This window comes from Echinops telfairi, unplaced genomic scaffold (assembly GCF_000313985.2).
Source record: "Echinops telfairi isolate 266 unplaced genomic scaffold, ASM31398v2 ScPeMD7_5592;HRSCAF=6446, whole genome shotgun sequence".
Classification (NCBI taxonomy): Eukaryota; Metazoa; Chordata; class Mammalia; order Afrosoricida; family Tenrecidae; genus Echinops; species Echinops telfairi.
The window spans coordinates 47,819,264-47,834,332 of record NW_022109491.1 but is presented as its reverse complement, the minus strand read 5'-3'; the positions used below and the strand labels follow the sequence as shown (position 1 = coordinate 47,834,332).

At 37.8% G+C, this 15,069-nt stretch overlaps 1 protein-coding gene across 3 annotated transcripts in view; it reads right to left on the bottom strand.

Annotated features, from left to right (window-relative positions):
* The window catches only part of KIZ (kizuna centrosomal protein), a 165,357-nt gene that overhangs the window by 123,977 nt on the left and 26,311 nt on the right, over positions 1 to 15,069 (bottom strand). The gene's annotated exons all lie outside the window — the stretch shown is intronic.

Genomic DNA, 15,069 nt, shown 5'->3' with positions numbered 1-15,069 from the left:
AATGATATCGCTTCTTCCACATTTTCTTCTAAATCTGACCTGAACTTCTGGCAGTTCCCTGTCAATGTGCGGCTTTAACCATTGTTAGCTGACCTTATGTAAAAAAGTATTTACTTGTGTGTGGTATCAATGATATCGTTCCATAGTTTGAGCCTTCTGTAACCCTTCTTTGGAATCAGCAGTAGAAAAGTGAGGGCTTCCAGAGCTTCTTCAGCTTTCAACGGGTGTTCCGTCAATTCCTGGAGCCCGTGCAGCTCGAACTTCTTCCTTCAGCACCACTGGTTCTTGCTCATGTGCTACTCCCTAAAATGGTGGACTGTCAACTAGTTCTTTATGGTAAAGTGAATCTGTGTATTCTTTCCATCTTCTCTTGATGTTTCCGGCATCATTCAATATTTTGCCTATAAATAATCAACTTGCGGGTCTGAGAGATCTTTACGTTTTTCAGTTTCAAGACCTATTTATCCAGCATAAGGAAGACATTGCAATTTAAGGAATCCTCCTCCTTTTCCATAACAACAAAGCTACAAAAGAAAGGAGTAAGCATGTCTCAGAGAGGGAAAACTCAAAGGAAATGCCCTTGAGTTACTCACTCAAGCAGTTGTTTTCAAACTTATCTGATCTACTAAGAGAAGAAACAGACTCCAGGCCCAATTCCCACTGGACCAAGAGAGTCAAGAAATAGAGGAAACAACAATCAAAATCGTAAACATGTCTTTTTAAAAAAGTACAGTTTGAGTTGGTTCTCACAGTGATTCTTTGTACAACTGAATTGTGTAATCCTCACAACCACTGCTATATTTGAACCTGTTTTCGCAATGACCCTCAATTTTACCAAGCATGATGTCCTGCTTCAAGGATTGTTGTTGTTGTCAGGTGCCATTGAGTCAGTTCCAACTCACAGGGACCCTATGTACAACAGAACAAACCATCACCCAGTACTGTGCCATCCTCACAATTATCTGTTTGTTTCTATGAGTCCATCGTTACAGCCACTGTGTCCATCCATCTTGCTGGGGTCTTCCTTTTTCGCTGCCCCTATACTTTACCAAGAATGATGTTCTTTTCCAGGACTGATGTCTCCTTATAATATGTCCAAAGTACATGAAACAAAGTCTCACCACCCTTGGTTTACAGGAGCAGTCTGTACATGTGTGAACGTACATGTGTGAATGTACATGTTAATATACATATCATTTACCATGACTCGAAATGAGAAGAAACAGCTGCAAACATCCATTATTAATCAGAACATGGAATATATGAAGTATAAATCTAGGAAAACTGAAGTAATCAAAGCTGAAAAATTGGCATCTTAGGTGAGCTAACATTGGCTAGTCATGGTCATTTTGAATCTGACATTTGTGTGGTCTACTATGCCAGGAGTGATAAATTGAAAAAGAAATGAAATCACAACATTGCTGAAAAGATTATTTCATAATATAACACTATCAGTTGTAAGGTAATATCCATAAGCCTTGATGAAAGATCAGTTAATGCGACTATTATTAATATTTACACACCAATCACTAATGCCAAAGATGGGAAAAATAAAGATTTTGACCAATTTCTGCATTCTGAAACTATCAAACTTGCAATACAGGTGCATTAATAATTACTGGTGATTAGAGAGTACAAATTGGAAACAAAAAAAGATGAGTAGTTGAAAAATATGACCTTGGTGATAGAAATGACTCCAGGATCGCATCACCAAATTTAACAACACTGATGACTTATTCATGGCAAATGCCTTTTTGCAACAACATTCAAAGTGGGTATACACATGTACTTCATCAGATGGAATACACAGAATAAAATCAACTACATCTATGGGAAGAGACATTGGAAACATTCAATACCATCAGCTAAAACAAGGCCATAGACCAACACCAGAACAGACCATGAAATGCTCATATGCAAGTTTAAGCTATAAAAAATTTAAACAAATCCACAAGAGTCAAAATACAACCTTGAATATAGCCCACCAGAATGTAGAGACTACCTTAAGAACAGATTTGATGCACTGAACACTAATGATCAAAACGTAGACAAGCTATAGAATAACATCAATGATATCATACATGAGGAAACTAAAAAGATTACAAAGAGGAAAGTTTTGCCAGTCCCATTGCTTGGACTGTTTCGCTAACAAATATTCTGGTTACCAAGGCTACAGAGTAAGTTTTGATATCCAGAAGTGTGAAGCCTTCTACTTTCTTTGAATTTAATAGTCTTTATACAGAGTTGATGATTATTTTTTCCACCTATTTAAAGAATGAGATCAGAAAAAATAAAGAAAGAATGAGATCGGAATCTATATTGCATTGTACCTGTAGATCGCTTTGAACAGTACTGATATTTTCAATATGTTATTTATGTGGCAGAGTATAAGATGAGCATGGGATTAATGAGCATGGTAACATTCTTCCATTCTTTTTTGGTTTCCTATATTAGTGTTTTGAAGTTTTCTTTGTATAGGTATTTTTCATCTCTAGTTAGATTTATTCCAGAGTATTTAAGCTTTTGAGTAGTTTTGCAAATGGTATTGTTTTCCTAAATTTGTTTTCAGAGTTCTCTTTATTGTTTCAAATGACTTTGATTTTTACATGTTCGTCTTATACTCTGCCACTTTGCTGAATCTTTAAATTATTTCCAATAATCTTCTTATTGTGTCATTGGGATTTTCAACCAGATCAGTTCAGCTTCTAATACAGTTTGACTTCTTCTTTGCCACTTTGAATGCCTTTAATTCCCCATTCTGGACTCTATAGCTTGAGCCAGTCATCCAGCACAATATTGAATAATATTGATAAAGGACATCTTTATCTGGTTTCTGTTTGCAAGGAAAATGTTTTCAAATTCTCCCCTTTGAGAGTAATGTTGACCAGTGGTTTTATGACTATCCCCTTAATTATGTTGATGAACTTCCCTGTTTTCCATATTTTAAGAGTCTTTGTTATCAGGAATTAGTATTGGATTTTGTCAAATGGCTTTTCTACATCAGTTGATACAATTATGTGGTTCTTTTGCTTTATGTATGTAGATTACATTAACTGTTTTTATAATGTTGAACTTATCCTTGTGCATTTGGTAAATTCCCATTAGAACATGTAGTATTTTTAAAATACAAGTATAACACTAGGTTCTGAACGATAATCATCTATCATTATTTTCTAATTATCTTTGCCTGTCTTTTGTTTAAGGGCTATCTTTGCTTCATGGAATTAATTTGGGCATATTCCATTCTTTTCTATGTTCTGAAATAATCTGAGTAGAACTGATGTCGGCTCTTCTCTGAATATATAACAGAATTCACCAGTGACATCATGTAGGCCAGTAGTTTTAATCACTGGGTATTTTTTATGACCTACAGGACAAATTTATCTGATCAAATTTTCTATCTCAGTTTATGCTAGTTTGAGTATATAGTGTATTTCTAGAAATATCTGTTTCTTCTAGATTTTAAAATTTGTTGGAGTGCAGTTCTTCATAGTATTATTTTATGATTGTTTTATTTGTTGCTTCTATTGTGAAATTGCCTGTTTCATTTTTTATCTGTATTATCTTCTTTTCTCTTACTTTATTTGCTGGTCTTGTCTTCATTTTCCTAATCCATTCAAAGAACCAATTTCTCTTCTTGTTGATTCTATTTTTTTAATATTTGCTTCATTTATTTCTTTGAATCTTTATTATTTTCTATTATTTTGAACATTATAGGCTTAGTTTGATGCTCTTTTTATAATTGTTAGAGATACTAGATTAAGGTGTTGATTTGCTTCTTTCTTGTCTGATGTATGTGCTTATTGCTATAAATTGTCCCTTGAGCAATTTTTTGCAGTGTCCCAAATGTTTTGGTATGTTTTGCTTCCATTCTCATTTGTTTCTAAGACTTTATTTCATCAATTACCTAACCATTTTTCAGCAGGGTATTATTCAGTTTCCATGCATTTCATTTTTTCCTTGTTATTACTTTTATAAACTTCTAATTGTATAGCAAGGAGCCCTGGTAGCATAGTAGGTTATATGTGGGGCTGCTAACTGCAAAGTAAGGAGTTCAAAACCACCAGCCATTCCATGGGTGGGGGGGAGGGTTGGAATGAGGATTTCTACTGCCAATATTAACAATCAATTATTTATATATAAGTTTGAGATAAAACTGAAGAAAATTAAAATGAATCCACAAGAAACATTATAGATATCAACTTACTCTCAATTTGGAAGTTCTTAACTACCCCATTTATTTCCTCTTTTGCATTATATTTGCCATTGTTTACAAATTGAAATTTCTAGTTCCACATTTTGAGTCTCATGGTTTATTTTGTCTGATAACTTTGTATCTTGGTAAGGAAACATTGTGGAGGCCACATGTCACCTCTAACTTCTTAGGGGAAGGAGAGTATAACTCCACATCTGTCCAGGATGATTTTTTTAAATCATTTTATTGGGAGCTCTTACAATTCTTATCACAATCCTTACATACAGCCGTTGTGTCAAGCACATTTGTACATTTGTTGCCATCATCATTCTAAAAACATTTGCCTTCTACGTGAGCCCTTGATATCAGCTCCCCTCCCTCCCCACTCCCTACCCTCTCTCATCTACCCCTCATAATTCATAAATTATTTTGTCATATGTTACACTGTCTGACGTCTCCCCTTGCCCACTTCTCTGTTGTCCATCCCCCAGGGAGGAGGTTATATGTAAATTCTTGTAATCAGTTCCCCCTTCCCACCCCACATTCCCTCCACCCTCCAGGCATCACCACTCTCACCACTGGTCCTGAAGGGGTCACCTGTCCTGGATTCCCTGTGTTTCCAGTTGCTATCTGTACCAGTGCACATCCTCTGGTCTAGCCAGATTTGTAAGGTAGAATTGGGATGACAGTGGGGGTGGGGGGAGGGAAGCATTTAAGAACTAGAGGAAAGTTAGATGTTTCATCGTTGCTACCCTGCACCCTAACTGGCTCATCTCTTCCTCACAACCGTTCAGTAAGAGGGTGTCCAGTCCTACCAATGGGCTGTGAGTCTCCAGTCTGCACTCACCCTCATTTACAATGATATGATTTTTTGTTCTTTGATGCTTGATACCTGATCCCTTTGACAGATCGTGGTCACACAGGCTGGTGTGCTTCTTCCATGTGGGCTTTGATGCTTCTCAGCTAGATGGTTGCTTGTTTATCTGCAAGCCTTTAAGACCCAGATGCTATGTCTTTTGATAGCCAGGCACCACCAGCTTTCTTCACCATATTTGCTTATGCAGACATTTGTCTTCAGCAATTGCGTCAGGAAGGTGTGCACCAGTGATGATTCTTATGAGCCAGAAGTCAGACAAGTCTCCACCCTCCAACTTTCTTTATTCTACACTCTGAAACCAATAATCCATTCCATAACACTCTACTTCTCTGCTGGATTTGATAATCTGTTACAATGGAACTCATAACAGTACTCATAATAATGAGGTTTATTAGAGAAATTAACAGGTTTCCAATCCAGATCAGAAATGTGAAAGTTATAATCTTTTTGTTTGTTGTGCTCATTTAGCTGTGCTGGTAGGCATGTCTCTCACAGGTCCTTGATCTAAGCCATTTGGCCTTTTGGCCTCTGCCCTCCTTGATCAAGTGTTGGACAGCTCCTTTAGTATTGATAAATGCCCCAAAAGGTATCTGTGATATTTAGGCTTGTGTCATCATGGCTGGGTCAGGAGTCTCAGTGGCTTGATCGTTAAGGCTTAATAATCCCCCATGATGTTACATAACACAATGTAATCAACTCTATAATGGGATCTGCTATAAGCAGCCAATCAATTATAAGAATACTGGGAAATGCTTTAACCTTCTTGTTCAGGTCACAGTCCTACTGAAGGAGTATGGCCTACTCCTTACATAAACTACTTAGGAAATGCTGTGGAGAGCTTTGCTTCCTATTGTGTCTGGATCCTGTATCTGGTTCATTAAGTTCTGGTTCTTTGGACTTGAACCAACAGCCCACCAAAAGCCATCCTTTTAGTCATTGGACTCTAAGCCTCATCTACTGTGTTTGGATTCATCCACCTCTGCATCTGCCAGCCTATGGTCTTCCTGGTTCATCTTTTTGCTGTTTAGTTCATTTTCCTGCTTCCTGTTTTGTCAGTCCTCACAGTTACATGAATCAGGAGAAATCTCCATCTGAACATCTGACCCATGAACTTTAACTAGACTGGACTTAGCCGCTTTTACAATTGTTTGAGCTTTTATTCCTTGACATTTTCTTTCCCTCTAAATGTGAGTGTACACATACACACATATGTATCTAAAATGTGTGCATGTGTCTATGTGTAGATACACACTTAGATATACAGACACATACACATGTCACTGATTTCACTTTTCTAAAGAACCCAGCCTAATACATCATTCCATTCTGCAATTGGGTCTCCTACCAAAAAGACACTCAATTTTCTTCATTCCATGAACCAGGAATTCTGTTGCTCTGTCTCATGATCTCAGTGCTGCTCCTTTGCTGCCATCTTCCTGCTGTTGCCTCTTCATGTAGGCATCTTGGGGTCTAAAATATGAATTATGCTTATAGCTCTTCTTTCTTGATGTTTGTGAGTTTTCCTCCATTCTTGTATCTGAGATCACTTACTTTATACTCAGTGGAATGGCAAAACTGACCACTCTTCTCATTCCAAAAATCCGAAATCACTACCACTAAGTTGATGCCAACTCATAACGACCCTATAGGATAGGGTAGAACTACCACCTGTGAGTTTCTGAGACTATATCTGTTTACAGGAATTGAAAGGCAGGTCTTTCTCCTGTGAAGTAGCTGGTGGTTTCAAACTGCTGACCTCGTGATTACTAGTCGAATGTATAACCACAACACCACCAAGCCTCCTCTCTTTTCATTAGAGTTCCACAAACCTTATTTTCACATTCCCTCCCAGTCATTTGATGGGCATTACAAAGATTATGAATAGAAATGCCATACCAACTAATTCACTGCACTGTAGTTGGTTTCTGTTGTTATGTATCTTAATTTCCATTAGCTACTGTTTTGGGCTCTCTGTATGAAGGATTTCTTATAAGCTTTCCCTGGCTTTTATAAATTCCTTTAATTTCTGTTTATCTGGAAATGCCGTAATTTTGCCATTGTATTGAAGGAACAATTTTACTAGACATATAATTCTTAGTAAACAATTTATCTTTTGTTTTCTATGTGGAATCCCATTGCCTTCGTGCCTGCAAGGTCTTGGCCCAAAAATCATATCTAGAAGCGGATACAACATAGCCAAATAGACCTCTTCTGAATCCCTCTCCGAGAAATAATGGGAAACTTTCACCAGCCTCAGTTCCAAACCTCTGCTGAAAAATGTAAAACTTAAGGAAAAAAATTCACTGCCATCTAGTAGATGCCAACGCATAGCAACCCTGTAGGACAAGGCAGAACTGCCCTGCAAGTTCTCCAGACTTTAGCTCTTTATGGGAGTAGAAGGCCCTGTTTTTTCCCCACAGTGTGGATGGTGGCTTCAGTGGCTAATCTTGAAAACTGCTAATCTTGCAGATCACAGCCCAATTTGTAATCACTATACCACTAGGGCTTCAGAAGAAGCACAACCAAACCAAACTCACTGCCACTGAGCCAATGCTGAGTCACAGTGACCCCCTGTGGGTTTCTGAGACTATGATTGTTGACAGGAACAGAAAGCCCAGATTTTCTCCCGTGTAGCTGCTGATTAGTTCAAAGTGCCAATCATGCAGATAGCAGGCTAACATGTAACCACTATACTACTAGGGCAAGTCCATGTTAATTACATCTCAGGAATTGACACTAAGAGCCCTAAAAAACAAAGATGTGGACTCTGTGCCGCCCCGCAGGTTGCCTCCAATCCAGACTACTCTGCCTTACTCCACTCTCTCTGGATCTTAATGGTGAGCTAACAATCCCATATCTCTCTCCTGAAGAAGATTAGCACCACTCCTCCAACATAACTGGGGAGAAGTTAAGTCAGAACAGGGTTCTAAGCCCTAACCAGCTCATTGCACACCAGCCAAACAAGGAAAGCTTAGGTCTGCTGTGGTCTGACTTGTAGCATATGGCTGGAGCTCATGGAGACTAGACTGTCGTGTAACTTATCCAGGACTCCAAGAAGGTTGACCAACGCTGGGTGGGTATGGACCTGGAAGGACTTGTACTATGGCATACAGTCAGCTCAGCAGTGAATAAATGCTCCTTCATGGACCCAGGATTTAAAGTGCTATCATTTGCAGGCCCATGAGCCCACATCCAAATAGTAAACAGACCAAGAACTCACATACAAGGTCTGTGAGAATAATTTCAGTGAGTTATCTTATAAATAGTTGCCTCTCTTGCTCTGTCATGTTGGTCAGGTTGATCATCACCTGGCATCCCCTGGTAACTCGTAAGCCAGACTCAAAACCAAGACTTTGGCAAAGGCAATATTTCACTGTTCTCTGCCTTCGGCTTCTGCTGGGGGTGGACTAGTACTGATTTGCCTGGCCACCCCTGATTCCACAACACATGTATGGGAATTGCTTTGTACTCTGAGATAAATATAAAAAACTCTTAATTACAAAGACAGATGTTACTCTCCACAGACTTGCAGAAACAAGATAAAACAACCCAATCTCCAGTTACTTTAAGATATTAGAGGGAAAACATTATAGAAATAGAGGAAAAACAGAAGCTACCATACTGGGATTCACAAATCCTCCAAAAGATCATTCTGACAAAATGAATGAAAAGCTAGAAATAATTCAACCACTTCAAAGAAAAATACAAAAGGCAACACCAAAATAATAGAACTGAGAAACACTAGAAGAAAACAAAACAAGAATGGAAATAATCAGTAATCTCTAAGATAAGTTTCTCAAGATCAAAATACACAAAGACCAAGCTATGTAAACAACCCAAAATGCTGAGCAAAGCTGATAAATTTTATGAAGCACTACATAAGTTTGATAAATATCCCAGAATATAAGGAAGAAATATTAACTACAGAGAAGAGTTAATGAATTATTAAGGGAGAATTTCCCTAAAATTATAACAGAACATAAAATAACTATTCAAGATATACAGAGAACTCCAAACATAAGAAACCCCAAAAGAAAATCAACAAGGTAAATTATAATAAAACTTTCCAATATGAGAGAAAAGGAAAAAATCCTGAGAGCAACATCACAAAAAAGACAATCACATACAAAGGCCAATCATTAGGTAAGTTCAGATTTATCCACTGAAACCATGGTGGCATGAAGGCAATGGAATGATATATTCAGTTTTGAAAGAAAAAAAACCTGCCAACCAAGAATCCTATATCCAGAGAAATTATGCCTCAAATATGAGAGAGAAATAAAATAATTTCCAAATAAGAAAAACTTAAAGAAATTTGCAAAACCAAGAGAACATTTACCAAAAAATTAAAAGAGAATCTATAAGAACAATAGATAACCTAAAAATGCCAGAAAAGAAATTATGACAACACTGAAGACCTAGTGTGTGAATTGTGCCCAATCTGACCCCACCACACTGAGGCAAAACAGTAAGGGCTTCAACAGAACAGCAAGGGGAGCAGAACAAGGGAAGTCCTGGGGGCGTACCAAAAATAGACTTTGGGGTCAGGGCATGGCACCCCATTAGACTTGACCAGAAAACACTCCTAAAGGTTAACAAACAAACCTTGAACTATTTACAGGCTTTTCTTTTTTTTTTTTTTAATCATTTTATTGGGGGCTCGTACAACTCTTATCACAATCCATACATACATCCATTCTGTGTCAAGCACATTTGTACATCTGTTGCCCTCATAATTCTCAAAACATTTGCTTTGTACTTGAGCCCTCCATATCAGCTCATTTTTAACCCTCCCTCCCTGTTCCCTGATCCTACATGAATCCTTGATCATTTATAAATTATTATTTTGTCAAATCTTACACTGTCCGACATCTCCTTTTCCCCACTTTTCTGTTGTTCGCCCCACCCCACCCCTCCTCCAGGGAGGGAGTTATATGTAGATCCTTGTAATCAGTTCCCTCTTTCAACCTCATCTTCCCGCAACCCTCCCGGTTTCACCACTCTTACCACTGGTCCTGAGAGGATCATTTGTCCTCGTCCTCAATTCCCTGTGTTTCCAGTTCCTATCTGTACCAGTGTACATCCTCTGGCTTTTTGTCATTGGTTTTTTGGTTGTTGTTGTCGTTTTGTTTTCTTTTGTCGCTTTGTTTTGCTGTCTTGTTTTTTGTGTGCATATTATTATCTCTGCAGGTCTATCTAGATAAGATAGGCAGGCATTTATAGAGGTCTAAATACAGGCATGTACATATGTAAAGACATTTATATATGATGATGGGGAAATATATCTATGCGCATATATTTATAGGTTTAATATTAAGGTAGTAGATGAACATTGGGCCTCCACTCAAGTATACCCTCAATGCAAGAACGCCTTTTCTATTAAATTGGCATTCCATAATGATCAGCTTCCCAACACGATCACTGAAGACAAATGGGTGCATAAGCAAATGTGGTGAAGAAAGCTGATGGTGCCCGGCTATCAAAAGATACAGGGTCTGGGGTCTTAAATGCTTGAAGGTAAACAAGCGGCCATCTATCTCAGAAGCAACAAAGCCCACATGGAAGAAGCACGCCAGCCTGTGTGATCACAAGGTGTTGAAGGCTCAGGTATCAGGCATCAAAGAACAAAAAATTATATCATTGTGTGCTCACCTTCCTGATACAATCACTGAAGACAAATGGGTACATAAGCAAATGTGGTGAAGAAAGCTGATGGTGCCCGGCTATCAAAAGATATAACATCCAGGGTCTTATATGTAAGGTAGTCTGTTCTTTATTGTGTGAAATACATGACTTTCTTTCTATTCAAATGTTTTCTATCTACATTTTACCTCTATTTTCTTTGTAATCATCTTCATTGCAGATTTATTCTGTTAGTTCCCTGTTTTCAGTCTTAAAAGTGTGTGTTTGGCTCATTCAACTACCTTTTTCTCAGAGATCCAGGATACGTTCCTCCGACCCGTGCACTTTCTGAGACTTTGTTGTTCAGGTTAGTAGAAGAGTGACTCTACGTTTTCATCTTTAACTGGAAGAAGAAAGACTCCAATTTTCTTAAAACTTCTTCATAATAACCTCACCCTAACCACAAACACCCTGTGTCCTTGAAGGAAAACTACAAGACTTTCCATTTGGCATCTAACCCAACAGTTGGCGTAACCTTCTGAGCTGACCTCTCTGCTTTGAATTCAACTGTCCCAGTACATCCCCACAGAGGTCACTATTTTAATTGGACCTTGCTCTCTAGATTATTGGTAAATCCAAGATTTGATCCCAGTTATAATTTGGTCCATAAAATTATCTTCATTAGCTTTGATCTCATTAAAGACTGATGGGGAGAGAATGTCTCTGAGCAAGCTGATCTTACTGCAACACTTTGGAACCCAATCCAATCAAAAGCTTGGTGAGGCAAAGATATTCATTTAAAATTCAAAATGCCAAACTATGTGAGTTCCAATTTTAGTAACTATTGCATCGATGGTAATTTTACGATTTTCTTTCACCAGATTTTGGACTTCAGCCACTTTCCTAATTTCTTGGCTTATCTCTGAGGTCTTCCTAACCTTTCTTAAAGTGCTTGATAAAAACTAGTTTTATATGGTGCTGTATTCTCATAAATTTGCTGCAATACTTTGGTCATTATGGAAAATATTTACTTGAGTTTTGTTAAAAATTTTATATTGGGCTTAACCTCAAAACCATTTAAAGCATCTTTTTGTGTGTGAAAGCACCCTATCAAGAGTACAATGAGTTAAGGAATATATTATTGAGAGCACTTGTGCATAGCCATCCACTGATCGCTGAGACATGTTTAAACATATTTTGTTTAGAATAAGACCTGTGCATGCATAAATGGAAGCTTAGAAACAATGCTTTTTTCACTTATCTTCAAATTTTTAAAATTTCATAATGTAATTAATAGTGAAAACAAACTTGGGAGATAAATAGTGCAATTATTACCCTTCTTAAGAAAACACATAACTATATAGAGCTTCTACTAAATACATGAAAACAATATATGTCTCAGTGAAAACCCAAGATGGAATTTAACATAGAAGATATGGGAAAACACTACTTATAACTACTTTTATTGCAGAACATCCAGATTACTGCTAATGATAGAAATTTACACAGCTACTTTTAAAATTCAGAATTAGCATTAATTTGATGCATCCTCTTCCCTCTGCTAGTGCTTTCCACTTCAATGGTCACCATTCAATTTGTATACTGTTAATTTCTGCTATATAAACTGATCTGATTTTCCCAGAGGAAGGATGGAACAAGTATCTGACCTCCTCTGAAAAGGAGGAGGTCACAAAAGGGAAGGAAAATCACACTCAACATCAAGATCAAACTCAACTCAACATTAGCCCAAGGTTAAATCCTATGAAGCAGAAGTCAGGCATGCCTCCACCTTCTAATTTTGATCCCAGTCACCTTTCTCACAGCCCTCGCAACACTTCTCTGGTGGTTTGGTAATTCACTACAATGGCCACAGAAAATATTCATATAATTTGGGGCAGTTATTAGGGAAATAATAGGTTAGAATTCAAGATCATAAATGTTTGGGATATAGATGTCTGTTGGGGAGAACCTTTTCCCAGCTGTGCCTACAGACCCATCTCTCTCATGACCTCTGCACTGCTCAATCGGCATTACAAAGCTTTTTTAGTGTTGCCAACAAATACGCAAAAAGCATTCCACGTCACTATAAGCCTCAGTCCAAAGGTACTCAGCTCTAGCTCTATGGGCTCGCAAACCTAGCTCCCCCCATTAAGTGCTTGGAGACACCACAATCTACAAGTGAACCTCCAAAGCCACTCAGCTTTCTTGCTCTGTAGACTAAGAAACCCATTGCTCTGTTCTGTGCTCTTGGTGCTGTTGCCTTCGCTGCTGCTACTTCTCTGTCACATCTTTGGCGTCAGAGTTGTCTTCTGGATTGAGGAGGTATAATACACAGGGATCTTGTGGTCCAAAATGCAAGCTGCACTCTTGGCTCTTCTTTCTCAATGGCAGTAGGATCGCTGTTCTAGCTTCTGAGATGGCTCCTTTTAAACCCAGCAAGATGGCAATCCCTACAACAGTACTCCATACACCCTATTTTCATGGTTCTACCCAGTCATCCGGTGGGATTTACAAAAACCACAGCTAGAAAAGCTATATTAAGTAATTCACTGTACTATATCGTACAGTTTCCTTCCTCCAGGTCATCTTGCACAGCACTGCCAGATTCCTCTTCCTACAGCCAAACACTTACAAAGTAACTGCTCTGTCCACTGACATCCACACTGCCATTGAGTCAATGCTGACTCATAGCAGCCCCCTGTGGGTTTCCAAGTCTGTAACTGAGTACAGAGCCCAGTCTTTCTTTCAAAGAGCTGCTGGTGGTTTTGAGCTACCAACCATTCGGATCACAGCCCAACGTTTAACCACTACACTTCATATAAATATCTAATTCCACAAGGAAATCTTAATTCTGGACACTGGTATTAAGGAGTTCTGTTAAAATAGCAAGCTCATTTAGACTTTACAGGAACTTTAGACTTCAGTAAGAATGAGCCACTACCCACTGAGATTTCCAGATTCTACTCCTTTACATATAACAATGCTTGCCCCTGGAATGACTATCACACTGCTCCTGACTGATGTCCTTCATATTTTTCCATTTCCAGCTCTAATACACTTCCTCCATCAAGCCTTTAGTAAATCATTTCAGAGGAAACAGTGTTTTCTTCCTGACCCATATATGCAGCACTTTTCCCAAACAATCCTGTGTCTTAGAAAGAACATCACTTTGTAGTAAACATCTCAAAGATAGGACTGTGCCATTCATCAAGAGACATTCATGGTGAGACCCACTGTGCCTTCTTATAGACAATGCTCAATAATTATTCAATGACTATTCATAATTCAACCAGTGAGACTCTCGTGTGCTCTGAGGCTCGTCTCTGAAGACCAAAGACTCTGGACACTGAGACTAATTCATTTGGTTGACCAATGAGGAGGTGCACAGATTTCCACTGGGAAAAAATATATATATATAACTCATATAATGGGAAATTGTTCTGGAATTATATAAGTAGGATGAACTCATTCATAATTTTACTGAAATTATTTACCTTTTAATTGCTCAAACCAACGAAAGATTGGGAAAGGTATGAAATGGCAAATCAAGCTCAATAGGTTACTTAATTGGTTCTCACAGTTAATAGTCAAAGTCTTTAAAGATATGACACTTTCCCTTATAAATGAAAAATGTATCCCTTCTAATTCTAATATGTAACATTTTAACAGATTATCAACTTATGGTTCTTGCCCTACTTTTAAATATGACTTAAAAAGACAATCAGTAATGTAAATAAGAAAAAAAAAAGTTCTGGTTTACTTAAGTACCATTGACACTGCTGTTCTAAGAATGTGTCTATCAGGAATGGCATAGAAAGAACAAATTGGCTTATAGATTAAACACATGTCAATTATTTGATGACTAAATGTCAAATGGGAAAGTTGCCTGAATAATTCAGAAGCCTATCACATCATACCACATTCAGCATACATCTAATGGAATGCAAATCATTTATCATGAATGGCCTTTTTATATAGGTCAAGGTTGCTGGGGTTTTATGTTTTGTATTTTCCAGTTTAAAGAATCCTCTAAATTCTATTTTTTAAAAACTTTTAAATCTATGTTGAAGAAAAACTGAAACTTCATATAAACTTAGATTAATGCCTGCTAATGCACAGAAGAAAAAAACTAAAACCTTCCTTCTACTATAAAAACAAAATAATGTGGCCTCTGTTTCTTTTCTGATAAGCGTCTTAAATACCAAACAGTTAACTGCATAATAACATTTACTGTCAGCCAGGCAGCCTGCTTAGCAGATATATAAAGCAGGTAAAAGGAGAAAAAGTTAATTTCTTGGCTGAATGATTCCATCGGTAGCTATAGGGCAAACCTGAAAGTCTTTTAGTAAAGTAGCAGTTGATTCTTCTATCAATC